This window comes from Ambystoma mexicanum, chromosome 4q, assembly GCF_040938575.1.
Source record: "Ambystoma mexicanum isolate Mex_15411 chromosome 4q, UKY_AmexF1_1, whole genome shotgun sequence".
Lineage (NCBI taxonomy): Eukaryota > Metazoa > Chordata > Amphibia > Caudata > Ambystomatidae > Ambystoma > Ambystoma mexicanum.
Genome location: NC_090928.1, coordinates 797,511,970 through 797,527,167, shown reverse-complemented (window position 1 = coordinate 797,527,167; position 15,198 = coordinate 797,511,970).

Genomic DNA, 15,198 nt, shown 5'->3' with positions numbered 1-15,198 from the left:
ATTGATTACAAATAATTATAATTATATATATACATAACTTTATGAAAAGCTATTGCTCAAATTCATTCTGTGTGTCCAGACGTGTCTTTTCCAGAGGATTATGGAAATCCATTGTATTAATGTGGCATGTTGCCATGTAAAAATATGAAAGAAAATCTAATTTAGAATTAAATATTATTCTGAGTAAATTAGCCCCCACCTTTTCCATATTCTAACATATAAACATTTAATTAAGATTAGAGGGTGGGAGTGTTCACTGTTAGAACAATGGAAGAACGTGACCAATCACAAATTGTAAATTAACAAGGGGGTCCTGGGAGTCCCTCTGCCAGACATTAGTCCTGGTTATGAGAGACTTACCCAGAGTCTTTAGCTCACTATCTTTCACAGAGAAGAAATATCCAGGACCCCCTTGTTAATCTGCAATCACAAATTGTGACATATTTTTAACATAAGGGAATAATATACATTTTAAAAAGCAGGAACAGATAGAATAGGGAGACTCTGAAATTTGAAGCTACAGGAAAAAAATATTGTTCATATTTGATGAAAGCTGAAAACAGATATTATCTGGAGATGACCAGGCCTTATCCAGGAGGAAATTGTAACCAACTTAACCTGAGACAGAGGCTTTCCAACAGGGGGCAGAGTTGGACTACTGCAACAGCCTCTTTCTCAATCTACCTTCCACTAATCTACGCCCTCTGCAACTAATCCAGAACAGTACTGTGAGACTTATCCTTGGCCTCAAGCCCAGGTACTGTACCTCTCCAGCCCTGAAATCTCTCCACTAGCTCCCGGTGGCTACACGGATCAAGTTCTAGACCCTCTGCATCATCCACAAGGCTTTCTGGGGTCGTGGCCCGCAATATCTCCAACTCTCGCTTCCAAAATACCTTCCTTCACGAGCCCTTCGCTCAGCTACCTCCAACTCTGGAATGGCTTCTCTGCCCCTGTCAAACTTGAGCTGGACTACCTGAAGTCCCGGAAGCTGCTCAAGACCATCCTTTTCTCCTCTGCTTTCTCTCCCTCCCCTGCTGACCTACCTGTCTGCTTCGCTGACTGGTTGCTTGGCTACCCCCACAGTCTCACTCGGTACCAGGCTCCTCCATGATCAGTTTCCTCTGCACTGCCTCCGGGCATAATGTGCACTTAGGCCCCCCTGCCTGCTTGCACTTACCCACAGCCGCTCCCCTGGCTGCACTCACTCAGAGCAATGCTGCCATGATTGCACTTACCATTTTCCTCTACCCGGCACTTCAAACTCTCCCTTCCCCCTGCACTTCCTGCACTGTCGCACTTAAACGATTTAAAGTACACAAGGCCTAATAAGATTGTCTTGTCCTCCCTCTGTCTCCCCCCTTGCCTTGTCACACCTAGAAACACTTGTGTACAGGTGTGTTTTAAATGACATATATCAGTCCAGGAGCGCACTACTCCCAGCGTTACACATATGGTGGTCACACTATAAATGGGTAACAATAGAAAATATTGGACATTAACTTTGCATAGAAAACAAGTAGGACTTGTCCCACTTTAAACTCCACTTGGCTGAACTTGGGGTAAATCAATGTCAATAGATCACCTGCTGTTACGAAAGGAGGACCATTTTACTTAACGAAAGCACAAATTGGTAATCTGTTTTTATGACTCCGGCTTAATGCTCGGCCAAGGTTCAAAGCATCTGCTATTAGCTTAAAAATACAACCTATGGCTTTGACATGAATCCATAATATAAAGCATGCATTAAATGCAGATGGACTTATTAGAATGTGTAATGCATTGATCGAAGGGATGGATAATGGGGTCGGCGCATTTCCAGTTTTGAAAAAGAGAAGACTTCTGCATAAACATATGTTTTTTGTAGAACTGAAGTTCACAGTTTAGGTTCACAGAATGTCAAAGCTACATAAGAGAAATTCTGGTCCATGCAACAGAAAATGATTCACTTTAAATAATCTTTACTTGTAATAAAACTCAAATAATAGCTTGTTCTGTTCACAAATATCCTAGATTTCTAGTGTGATTCATAATAACCTTCTGTGTCTCATTTTGTTGCAGAGTACTAAAATCCAAGGTGTATTTTTGTGCAAGTTTCCTTTCACGTTACAGCACAAATAGAAATGCTCCTTTGCATTACATCATTTCCTTTGCAATAAAGCCTACAATATAGCACGTTTTCTCTGCTTATTTGGTCTTGTTATGTTTAGCATTAACTACATAATATTTCTCTGTAAATCCATTCTGAGTTTTCATTATTTAATATAGATCATTACATTCAATCAGATATGTTACAATATGGAAAGGGCATACCTGTTAGCCTGTTCGAGAGACCCTCTGGCAAGGTGACACTGTGATGATCCACATATGTGCATCACTCTGATAGGTGACTCTTCTGTACTGCTCTATTCCTTCTGGCTCCCACCTCACCCTCCTCCACTTTCAAATCTGCTGTCCTACCCTACCCTCACTCCTTCCCTGGCTTTGCCTTGATGTCCCAGGTCATCCTCCACCCACTTGGTCCTGAGGTCCTCCAAATAACCACCAACCCCCACCTGGCTGGTCATTGGCACCACTCCTTGTCCTGCGCTCCTCCACTGGTTGATCCACGGTCCCCCAGCCCTCATCCAAATTCCTTCCCTCAGCCAGACCTGAGTTCCATCAACCCCACCTGTGACCCCCCTGCCTCCTAGTCTTCACCATGTCAGCCTTGCAGTGCTATAAAACGGCCACACTGATTTTATGTGTGTTGCTATAGTCTTTCTTTGTCCTATTTAAAGTGTGCTTGTGCAAAATACTCATGTAGTGCTATCCCCAGTACAATTTAAGAACAAAACAACAAACACATCCTCTACAATGTTCATTCACCGAGCTGCAGAGTTCTGCTCTTTACAGACAGGTTCGGCCAGTTTACCTTGCAAAGTCAGATAGGGCTGTGGGAGGTCAGGTCAAGGGCCCAGGAACAAAGCTAGGCCACTTCCTGATAGTAATAAATCCTCTGCGCCAGTGAAATTGATGACCCAACAACAGTCTTGCTGTATGATATATAGCCTTCAATCAATAAGTATAACCTCAACCAGCTCTATTAAGGGGCTGATTCATGGAATTATGTGCGCCAAAAAACGGGCTTTGCCCGCCATTCTGCTCGCAAATCCCCATTTGTGAAACAGGGATTTGCGGGCAGAATGGCGCAGAAAGCCCATTTTTCGGCGCACATAATTCCACGAATCAGCCCCTAAGATTCAGCACTACAATTGCAATCCCGAGTGATAGGGCTCCCTCTGGTCAACTCTTAAATGGAACCTCAATCAAAAAGATGATTGTTACAATGTTTATAATTAAATGCAAAATCGTCTTGTGGGTTACACTGTCAAAATATAGTACACTGATCAAACATGAATTAATAGCCCCATTAATGTTTCCCATTTAATCATAAGCCCTCATTAGGACCCAGGCGTTAAGGTGTTTACGGCGCCGTAAACGGCGCCGACCCTTAACGCCTGATTCCAAGGTCCCTTTGCGGGATGGTGATTTTAACGCCTGCTTTTTGCAGGCGTTAAAACCCATGCCCCAAAGGGACCTTGGTGCTAATTACGCCACCGTAATTTACGGTGGCGTAATTGGCGCCTTTCCCCATTCCCATTATGCCCTATGGGGCAAAAATGGGAATGGGGAAGGGTAAAACGGGAAATGGGGATTTACCGCCCCACTCACCTTGGAATGGGGCGGTAAATCCGCCAACCACCATGGCGTAAACATAGTTTACGCCATGGTGGTAAGGGTACGACCCAGGCGGTAACTTACCGCCTGGGTCGTAATGAGGCCCATAATGTGCGTTACATCCATTCTAGAAAGAGAAATTCTAAATAGATGTATTCAGAGGCAGCCTAAGCTTGTTTCATGTTTTGGGGCGCCATTTTAGGTTTTACAACACGAGTAGTACTAAGCAGGCCATTCAGTGTCACATGATTACCTAATTTTGATCCATTCCACAATGCACCGTTTCAAAACCCAAACGTGTATCGACTACTCACTGTATCTTTCCAGAGAGAATTCTGCCAGTTTAGGCTCCTCTGCAATCTGTTTTCAAATCTTGTCCCAATAGTGTTATTTGATTTCCCTGTATAGCATATCGTTATCAGCATCTATTCTTTTGTTTTCAGGCGTGGGCATATCTAAATAAGCATATACAATGTCGTTCTCAATGCATAGCATTGTTTCTAAACATAACATACAATCATTTTCAATCAAGGAAAGCAATATTTCTGCCTTTTTCATTGGTGTTACCAAACAAGTACAGATCACATTCTGAACAATATGCCATTCTAAATATTTCACACGTGCTACTCTTTCTATGGACCAGTGTATATATATTTTACAGCATAGAATGTGGAGGGTTCTGTCAGGAGAAGCGTGTGCTGGCAATGCGGAAATATGTCTCTAACAGCCCCCATAACACGCAGCTATTATTGTGCATTTTTTTCTTTGCACTCGCTCCAACCCACGCTTTTCTGTACCAGTCGCACTAGGCTTTCTGCCACGGCGGCACCTCTGACGCACGCTGTCTCTGCTACAGAAGGCTCCAGTGAAAGGAACAGTGAGAAATGTATTTATTTGACTAAAAATGATTGGGGCGACAACCAGGGGCATTTTATCTGCCCTTCATTATTTTACCAGTGCGTATAATTCCCTTCTCTCACCCGCTCACAGCACCCTGTCTGTCTACCCTGCTCGCCCCCTGCAGTGATCCAGCTGCCTTGGGGACAGAGGGTATGTCTCCCCTGTGTGACTTCAGTCAAGGCCTGCTCCTGGCTGACTAGTGTGTGTCACTGCAGTGCCTGTCAGCTGCCTTGCCCACTCCCACGCTCTCGCGCCTCTACCTCAAGGGACGCCATGATAATGTCAGCCCTTTCAGCTCAGGCACTCCGGGGGTTAGGCCTAGATCCTCGGCATTGCAGGAGACTTAATTGCAAGTCACAGAACATGTGAAAAGGGCACATTATAATGGGCTCAGCTGAGTCTGCTCCTATAAAACACCTTTATAAATAAAAAAAAGGCGTTGAATGTGACAACGTGTGGTTTATCTACCATTCTCCTTGGTGTGTCAGATGGATCCTGCGAGCAGCGAGTGCCCGCTGATCTCGCCAAAAGACCAGTTGATCAAAGCCGGCCTGTGATAATGTATTATCTTATTTCTCTTGACGTCCAGTGATTTATTTTTGCTACCACTCCTACTGCTCTTTCCATTCACCTTCCAACAGATCATTTCACGAGCGGTGCCATGAGAAAAGCACACCTTCCAGCGAGTGCTATTGCTTCAGGTTACGCCGAGCGTTCAATATTTCATCCATGATAATCAAAACAGAAAATGCGCAGCTCAGCAATTGAGCCTGGGCCATGCCTGCATGCTGTGCGAGAAGAGAACATTTAGACACAATGGCGTTCATGCCATTACCGAGAGGTGAAGAGTGCGAACAGGAGAGAACGCGAAGGCAAGCATGAGGAAGGGACAGGCCATGCATATAGATAAGATCGAGCGACTTACTGGGGAGAGGACCTCCAACATGGAGAGTAGAAAGAGTACAGGGGGAAGGCGTACACAATTGATGTTGGGGGAAGGGAGGGAGGGAGGGGCTGGCTGTTTAACAGAGATCACTCATACCGCAGTTACAAATGATAGTCAAGGACAGTCTGTTTAACAGATGAAATATACCTGTAGGCGCCGAATACAGGGGCGAAAATGAGCCAACTGCTTGCTCGGTTCTTTAGCAATGGTTGCAGGACTCTCACTTTGCCCCCATTGAATTGTGTACAGTTTTTAGTTTTCCGGCTGTACATCCCAGTGGTGGTTGGTGAATTATTTAATTGGAGCGGAATACATATTTCCCGCCAAATATGCCAGAGCAACCGAACATAGCGAGGGAGCACAAACCAATCAAGAGGAGTTACAGAAGGTTTTCCTCCGAGAGCAATTTAAAAATAATTACTTAAAATTGAGCATTTTACAGCACCCTTTTTTTGAAAAATTGGGTAAAAAGCTAAACAGGTTGCCAGTGGTTTTGTAGTGTAACTCATGAAAACATTTAATAGATGTAAGTCACCAACAATGCACAGGGCATTTCCCCGACATATTTTCATGATGCCGTTCCCCACCATATATTCCAATATAAAAACATTTTTTACGCTGACCGTGCCCATACATTTCCATGCTGGCTGAACAAATACACACCAGTATTCCCATGTAAGAACATAGTCATGTCCATGCTTGTTCTGCCAATATATGGCAGTATTCCCCTGTAAGAAGAGACTCCACTTGGCTCTGCCATTAAAAATTCCATGCCACAGTAAGAAAACATGTCCACGCTGGCTGCGTGAATGTTGAGATGGATTTCTAAACTCTGACCTGGTGAGCAGAAGTTTAGGAGGCCACCATCGGCTTAGTGAAACAGGGGAATCTAGGTAGCTTGGCAGTTGGTCAAGACTAAGGGGGTCATTACGAGTTTGGAGATAGCCATGGTGCTAATAGCACCATGGCTGCCTCCAAACCCATGTCCGGGTCCGTGGTGTCGAAATGGGGACTTACCGGGACATTCCGACCCTTGCGGACCTGTTAAGTGCCCATTTCGAAAACCATTCCCTATTCCCTTTCGAGCCCCCAAATGTCTCAATGGGAATGGGGAAGGAGCTAATAACAGGCCTGCAAGTTGCGGACCCGTTATTAGCTCCCTGGTCCCTCAACGAGACCCGCTAAGGGCGGCTGGTAAAATCAGCCGGCCCTAGTGGGACCCGCTAAGGGACCTCGGAATGCGGCGGTGGGGGTTAACGGCACCAGCATCCTTACCGGTGCCGTTAACCCCCTACCGCCGCACTCGTAATGACCCCCTAAATCTCAGGAGGGATGAGAGTAATCAGAAGCCCACAATGAGCACACACAGTAACCAACCACAAATTACTCTTAGACAAGTGTTTATGAAAAATATCTATACATTTATTGTCAGCCAGACCAATAGACACAAGTACACTTTAGCAATATCAAACAGTTATCACACAAAACCCTTGTACTAGATAACATATGTACATTACGTTTCCTAATGCAACACAGTAGTAAACACAGCCACAACCTGTAAAGAGAGGGTTGAGTTAACATATTTAAGAGAATTAGGCAATTATTCAGAGTCGTTCATTAACTTTCAAGCCCATCCCTAAGAAGAGGGCAGCATTGTGCTCAACGGTACATTTGTGCGTTAAAATGCACGATCGCTCAAGCAGCACAAAAAGCGTGTCTTCTTAGGAGGGCTGTAGCAAGTCAGGAAGGGGCTTGAGGCAATGAAGAATTGTTTCCCACTATTCATCCTTGTCAGCAGAACAGTTTTCAAAAGGCGAGAATAGCTAGGGAGAGCAGGCTAACCCAGCCAATATCGAATACCATTAAGGGACACTTGTGTGTAAAAATGATCGGTTGTGCCAGGGGACCACCGGTAAGTGATGCAAGTACTCAACGATCCTTGGCACAGTCCAGACCAAACTTTGCCAGTTTAGTCGAGGTCGCAAGTATGTTAGAGTCCTGCAGTTTCGCAGCACTCTGGCTCTCAGTGGTTGCAGGGGAGAACGATAGTCCATGAAGGGACAGTTGCCTTTTCTCAACTTCCGAAAGAGGTATGAATAAACTTCCAGTGCAGTAGGCTTCAGGGCACAAGAGAGCAGAAGAGCAGGGGTCCTATAGCGACTGTCACCAACAGGTAGTGACACTAGAATCACAGATGCGGGCAGCATTACACACTCTCCTAATTCGGGACCCAGAGGAGTTATGCCTGCACAATTTGGCAGGAGAATGCACAGGACCACAAGCAAGCGATGTGCTAAATCTCTTGTTTGCACTGGAGACAGTGGTGGTTCTGCAGGATACCCTGAGGTAGAGCTGGACAGTTCACTCTATGGCCCAGGAACACTTCCAAAGGGGCTCATTCGATGGGTAAGCAGGGGGCATGGAGAGTAGTTGTTGCCACTACTCCAAAGGGGTGAAGCGCCTTTCCAGGCCTTCTTTATCAAAGAAGAAAGCAGAGGTCCGACAGGACAGCAGAGGGCAAAGGGTGCCAAAACCTTTCAATGTGCCTTAGGCAGTTTCAGAAGTCTGTGTCTTCATGCAGGAGTCTTGGCTCCTTCTGTAGTTCGGTGAGAACTCAGTTGATCGACCTGGAAAGGATGCAGAGCCCCTTCTCTCATACAAGATTAGATTTGTACCAAAATCAAGGACTTCCAATCAAAGATCTGCTCTCATGCAGGCATCCTAGTCATAGACCAATCACCGTCCACGGTGGTCTTAGTCATTCAGGCATTCCAGACATCCTGGCACCAGCAGTGTGGATTGGAACCAGACAGTCCCAACCCACTTACTGGGCACACACAAGTGACAGGCAGAAGCCCACAAAAAAGATCGGTTTTCGCAGGAGGTTGCATGCCCAAATAAGGAAAACCTGGGTGAAGGCAAGGGACAAAATGACCATGGGACAGATACTTTGTGGCTGTGCCATTTTCGGACCTAGCCACAGTCTTGAACCAAACGCGTTAAACGCGATGTGACTCAGTAAAAAGAAGTAAACCACATATAAAAAGTAACTTGCCACCAGTTTGTCCCAGGCACACTCGTACAATCACCAAAAAATCCTTTGAGGGTTTCTAGCACCATAAAACAAAAAGGAACCCAGTGCACGGTACTGGAAGGTAAATTGTGAACTGCTAAAAAGTTACCAAGAAATGGAAACATAGTCAACGACTATGGCAAACATAGTTTCCCAGTACTGACAGTCTGAAAGACGTGTCAGTTTCCCCATTACAAGTGAGAAAAAGCCCAGGGGAGTACAGCTGAAGGCTGGGATCCACTGGTAAAAGTTCAGGGTAGGATAGCCAAAAAAAGTACAAAGATTCGGGGATCCATAAATGGAGAGAAAATGACACAAATGAAATCTTCCCTAACACTTTCCCCTCCCAGACTAAGGACAGGGGGAACTAAACCACCCCTGGAAACATTCTGGACAACCCATCATCATTGCTATGTTGGACACCTGGCCTGTGCTCAATCGTGAAGTCAAACCCTTGCAGGCTTATGGACCACCTGAACAACTTTGGATTATCTCCCTTCATGTGCATCATTCACGTTAAGGGCTTATGGACAGGTTACACAGTTCAGTTGGTCCCATAGAGGTAGGGCCTCGGTTTCCTTAGGGCCCTCATGACAGAGAAACATTCTTTCTCCACAGTGGACCCCCTGAGCTCACTGTCCTTAAGCTGGTGACTAATGAATCCAATCAGCTGTTCCTTGCCTTTCTCATCTATCTGTGATAGTACAGCACCTATCCCAGTGTAAGAGGCATCTGTCTGCACAATAAAAGCACAGTTGTTGTCAGGGGCCCTGAGGACAGGGGCCTGGAACAGGTAGTCTTTTATGCCATTGAAGGCCTTCTCACACTCCTCAGACCAAGATACCCCCGTAGGCTTCTTTGGAGTGGTGACAGCAGTCGGGGGGGGGGGCAGCTATGGAGCCATAGTCTGCCATGAAATTTCAGTAGTGCCCAGTGAGTCCTAGGAAGGCTCTTACTTGGGTTTGTGTAGTGGGAGTAGGCCAGTCCTGTACTGCTTGTACTTTACTTCACTGGGTAGAGGGTGCATCCTCCCTCCACCTACTTCATGCCCAAGGTAGACCACAGATCCTTGAGCAATCTGGCACTTGCTGGGCTTTACGGTTAAGTGGGCCTTCTGAAGAGCCTGTAACACAATTCTAAGTTAGAACATGGTCACAAGCCTCTGAAAAATGGGTCATGGAAGGCAAAAAAGATGGCTGCTTGACTCATGCTACCATCTACACATTGGGAGGCACTGAATACTCCAACAACAAGAGAACACGTATTCGATGGTTTGCACCCCTACTCCTGCCACACTGGATAATCGCGTGAATGAGGGAATATAATCTCATAATTACTGGAGGGGCCTTGTGGTCGTCTGTACAGGATCAAAGTGCACCCCATGAACCATAAATGACATAATATGCACATTTCTCGGGGTTAAAGTTCCATAATCATGTTCTGAGGTACTCACCCTCATCTGTAGGGGCATTTTGCTTTGTTAAAATAAATATATTTTGCATCATTATTTCTTTATGGTAAACTAAACTATATCAACATAATCTTTGGCAGAACATGGCAGGTCGGGAGGATAGTAGAGGGGTAACGTTCTCCCTTCATAACAGACTGGTTCCATGCAAATGATATGATCCCTGCTGAAGCACTTGGAAGCTGGAGGAGGCTGGTATGAAGCGCTATATAATTCATCAATGTCAAACACAACAACCGGTCTGCTTAATGACTAGTAGAAACATGAAAAATGTGACGTTCCAATTGTATTTTTGTTAGGGGCGTAACCTAAGAAAGATGCATAAAAACTTTGTGTGAGGCTTTTAGCATGTATTTTAGACCACATCCCATTTTCACTCATTATGGAGGAGAGGAAGATCGAAACGCAACGTGCATTTCCGCCTCTTCCCTTCCTCATGCTCAGCATTTATGCCAGCATGCATTTTCATGCCAGCGCAAATGCAGGGGATACCAACAAAAAGCATCTGGACCCAGTAGTCATCCATTGTAAATGTTGCCTGCCATGCGTACATGGCAGGTGGTGAGTACGTCATTTGCAAGTCAGAGTGCAAAAGTACAGGGCAAAAGCTGGCGTACACACCTGGATGCCACCTTTTGCCCTGGTGCAAATGACCAAAATTCGACAACAGGGACCGGTTAAGGCTGATAAAACAAGCTGCAAAGCAAATTCGAAAAAAGGTGTAAGAACCAAACCCTCTGCTATCATTATCAAATAAACATTTGGAAAGTGTAAGCGAAAAAAATCAATCTTTCCTTAACTATATTTGCCAGCTCTACAATTCGTGTTCCTTTCATTCAGAATGTGCGATCAGCGAACGCATTAACTTCAGAATAGATTTTTACTGTCCCTTCCTGCGTGGCCACCAGATGGCCGTTTTTGCCACTTACTCCATCATTCAAGAAGCAAAGTGGAAACACGCACATTATAATTACTCATGATTGACTTCTTACTCACCGAGTAAACCGGTGAGTTTGCGGTTATCATCACCATTAGCTCATCTGAGGCGAACAAACAGATGCTTTTGACAACACTCATTGCTCCAATTGCAATTACCACCTGTTCCTCCTCGAGCTTCAGTGACATGCATGAGATGCAGGCCAAGAACAGCACGAGAGAGAGAGAGAGAGGGGATTCTGGATAGACGCACCTGATGAACTGCACGCGTGTTGCACTGTTTGGCCCACCCATACTGTACAGTCCCGCACATGTGCCCGAGCGAGTATCAAAATATGATTTACCAAACATATACTTTGAAAATGGATCCATGCCTAAACACTTTTGTACGGACAATGCCAAGCATTCAGAAGAAAAACAAATCTATGGGCTGACGCGCTGCAAATGACAGATGCCTTTCGCCTATTCTCTCATCTCATATCAATATTTATCATGCACAAATGCAAGAAATTAGCTCTCATTTTGGCAAAGATTCCTCAGTGTAGCTTCGTGTATAGAGAGGAGTGTTTGTAAGTCACATAAGCAAACCGTGTATCCCCTAAAGCCACAGGTAAAACAATGCAAAGAAAAAGGTGTGGTTGATCGTAGGGAAGCAAGCTTAAAATGTGGGTATGACTTCCTTTCATCACCGGATGTTTTTTCGCAGGGTTTTTTACTGCACATTTTTTAATGAAATAAACCCATCAAATTTTTTAGGGGGGGTTAGCAAATTATACATATGGGGTGTGGGTTTTTGTGAATACATAAAAAATTAAAGGGAATGTGGTGTTGGGGGAAGCCCACTAAAATAATGTAAAAAAACGGTAAAAAAAAACTCTGTGGAAAAAACATCCCGCGATGAAATGACATGGAACCAAAATTTTATCCAACTACTTTAGCTTTGTTTGTATTTTCCTGCATATTGCAAATGATCTTTTCATGCGTTTTCTGATTTTTACTTTTTATCATAAAAGTGTGTTCTCTGAAAACGTGATCTCGATGCAGTTTAACAGAACGTAGAGTATGATTACAACTGAGCTAAGGAGAAGATCAGAAGTAAAGGATTCTTGCATATGGCAAGCAGTAGCTTTAACATATCCATGCATGCTTACCATTTTACAAGGGTTGGCATCCCATTTTAGGTGTGCTAATTCACTGGGGCTCATTACCACTTAGCTGGTAAAAAGGCAGTAATACCGGTAAGGTGGTGTTAGCGGTGGGGTGACCAGCAACATTTCTGGTGCATCACGACTATGCGCAGGCACACTGGCAGAAAGACAAGATTGCTGGTAACACAGCCATAGAAGCAGCGGTATCACCGATACCAGCGCCAGATCAGACGGTATTACCGTTGCCAGTATTACTGGAAACGGAAATAACGCAGCCGCCGGAACGGGAAGTGCTACGGTGGCCATCTTTAAAAAGACAATCCATTCCGAATCCACCATATTCAGTTGCCATCCACTCCGGGGACTTCTGGCAGCAGCAGCATGGCACAACAAAACAAAGCACGCCTCCCCGAACTGCGCCAGCATTAGCCAAAGTTCACAGAGGCAGCGCTAACAGCACTCGCTGATGCTGTCATGGATAATTCCAAAGATCTATTTGGGTGCAGACAGCGAAAGACCTCTGCACAGGGAAGAATGCCAAATGGGGCGAGATCATGGCAATGGTGTGTAGTGTGATCCCTCAACAGCCAGACATAGAAAAAACAACCCGCTAGGGTAAAAGGCTTGGTGCACCCTTTTACGAGAAGAACAAGAGCTTTATTTTGTATACAAAAAGGTAAAGGCGACAGGGTATTTTAGGTCTGCTGTCACAGAGCACTCTCTCGTTCTCAAAATGGTGTCTAGTTTATAAGCATACAAATTGTCATTCATGTTGCATTCAATATACAGTGTACATCCCCCAACCTCATTGGATGCTGCCTGTATACATGCTAGTAGATAGATATAGCCCTTCTTTCCATTGGCTGTGTCGTCTTCTCCTCCATCTTCACCACACATGGGTAGCAACCTCGTCCACTTTGAAACGCTGCAAGTAATTGATTAAACTCAAATAGTACCACCCTGCCTTTACTCCTAGCCACGTAACGTGCACCTGGTCATCAACATGACCTCGGCAGATAACTTCGAGGTGAACCTGGTCCTTGGCATTGGCCTTTGCTCTCCCTGGTACAAATCATGGACCTAGTTTTATTTACTTATTTATTTATTTTAGTTTTAAGGAAAGGCGCTACATGCCCTAAGGCCTCAGAGAGCAGAGCGTTCTCCACTCCCCTGTGTCAGTTCACCCTCCCAAAAGAGAGGGTGAATGTCTAATTCAATTCATGAAGGTTTTAAAACTATGATTCCTGCACATCTAGTAGTTCAAATGGAATGGACATTATCCTGGGGGGGGCGATAACATCCTAAATCTCGATTTGCATATAGGCTGCCCAAGACCCATGCCCCTGCTCCCATGAGTGCGACCTTTGTGCTCGATAACAGCCCATCTCCCATTTAGCAGCTCACATTCCTACCTAATTGTTCAAAGGTCTGCCCTGATACATGAATATGTGAGTGTGCGTGTGTGTTACATGCTACGTCTGGGAATTGGAATGTGATAATCAAAGCAAAAGATGAGGCCTTGTTGTTCTGTGTCTACAACACGGCGTATGAGGATTCAGGCCTACTTTTAAAAGCATTGCGACAATCTGAACATGCATCTCAACAAGTGTCAGCAGAGGGCACCATACCCGGCACTGTCAGGGACTGCCACAAGCGGTGGGATGATTTAAAAGTGAAGGTGTGCAGCCTAATAGCCAGACACAGGAGGGAGACTGCTGCAACAGGATGTGGAACGGTGGAATCCCTCAAACGAATGCCATGGGTGGAGATGGTCCGCTCCATCCTCCACATGCAGGGCATTGAGGGGATAGGCAGCATGGAGGCTGGAGCGGGGTACAAGTTCTCTTCTTTTCTGCCTCCTCTATTCCTCCCCCTGCTTGCCCCCCTACTATCTCTTTTCCCCCTTCATCTCTCCATATTTAAGTCACAGCTCATAATCTGGGAGTTTATCCCATCTCTCCTCTTTCCTTTGCTCTCCACATCTCTTCTCTTTCACACTCTTGCTGTGCTCACTTGTTTAATATATGCACTTTACACTCCTGTAAGCTTCTGGCTAACTCTCTTATCTTCTCACGTATTTTCTATTGATCCTCTCTTCTCTTTGGTTCTCCCCTTTCCCATCTAATTCCTCTGAAATGTATTTACAACACCTCAATCTGCCTTCTTTTTTCTCTTTCTTCTTACCCCAGCTCTTAACACTCTTCATTGACTACCTTCAAATTTTTGACTTAAATTTAACGTCCTTTTTCTCGTATTCAAATATCTCCTTGATCACTTTTTATTCACCTGCTCGCTCTCTCCATTCCCAATCTCGGTTTCCTCTTGTGACACCTCGTCCTCCCTGTGCTCAGTCCCGTTTCCACTTCTTCTCCTCCTGGCCCCGTTGCATTGGAATGCACTCTGACTCGCTTTACGTTCCCTATCTTCTTATCCTTTGTTTCGCTCCCCCTTATGTGACTACCTCCTGTCCTCCTAATTTGGCGTTATTTTGACTTGTCCATTTTTCAGTTATTGTACCATGGTTGATTTAACTTTGTTCAGTGCTTTGGCATATAGGGTTATGTAAATAAAAACAAAACACAAATACAAAATACAAATTTGCCTCATAATTTGTGTCAGAAGATTAATTGCTTCAAACAGGCTGCGCCACAGAGTATTATGATCAGAAATCATTTGCCAATGCCTAGCATCAACATTATATTGCACTGAGAAGAAAGCAATGGCAACACATACCCATAACCACCACTACATATAAGAGTCATGACAGCCTTTTTTCCTCCCTAAAAACCGGCAAATACTCCCAACCGAAAACAATAGGGAGTGAAAATATGGCCAACAAAAATAAGAAAGAATGGATCCAAAAGAGTTTACCACCTGCTTCCACCACCCAAAACGTTCCACTGGTATGTTTGTATCAGTGATACCACCAAAACAGTGGCACTGGAAGGAACTAAAATGATATAAGTGCACGATCTGAAGAAGAACTTTAAGGCGGAAATACATTAGT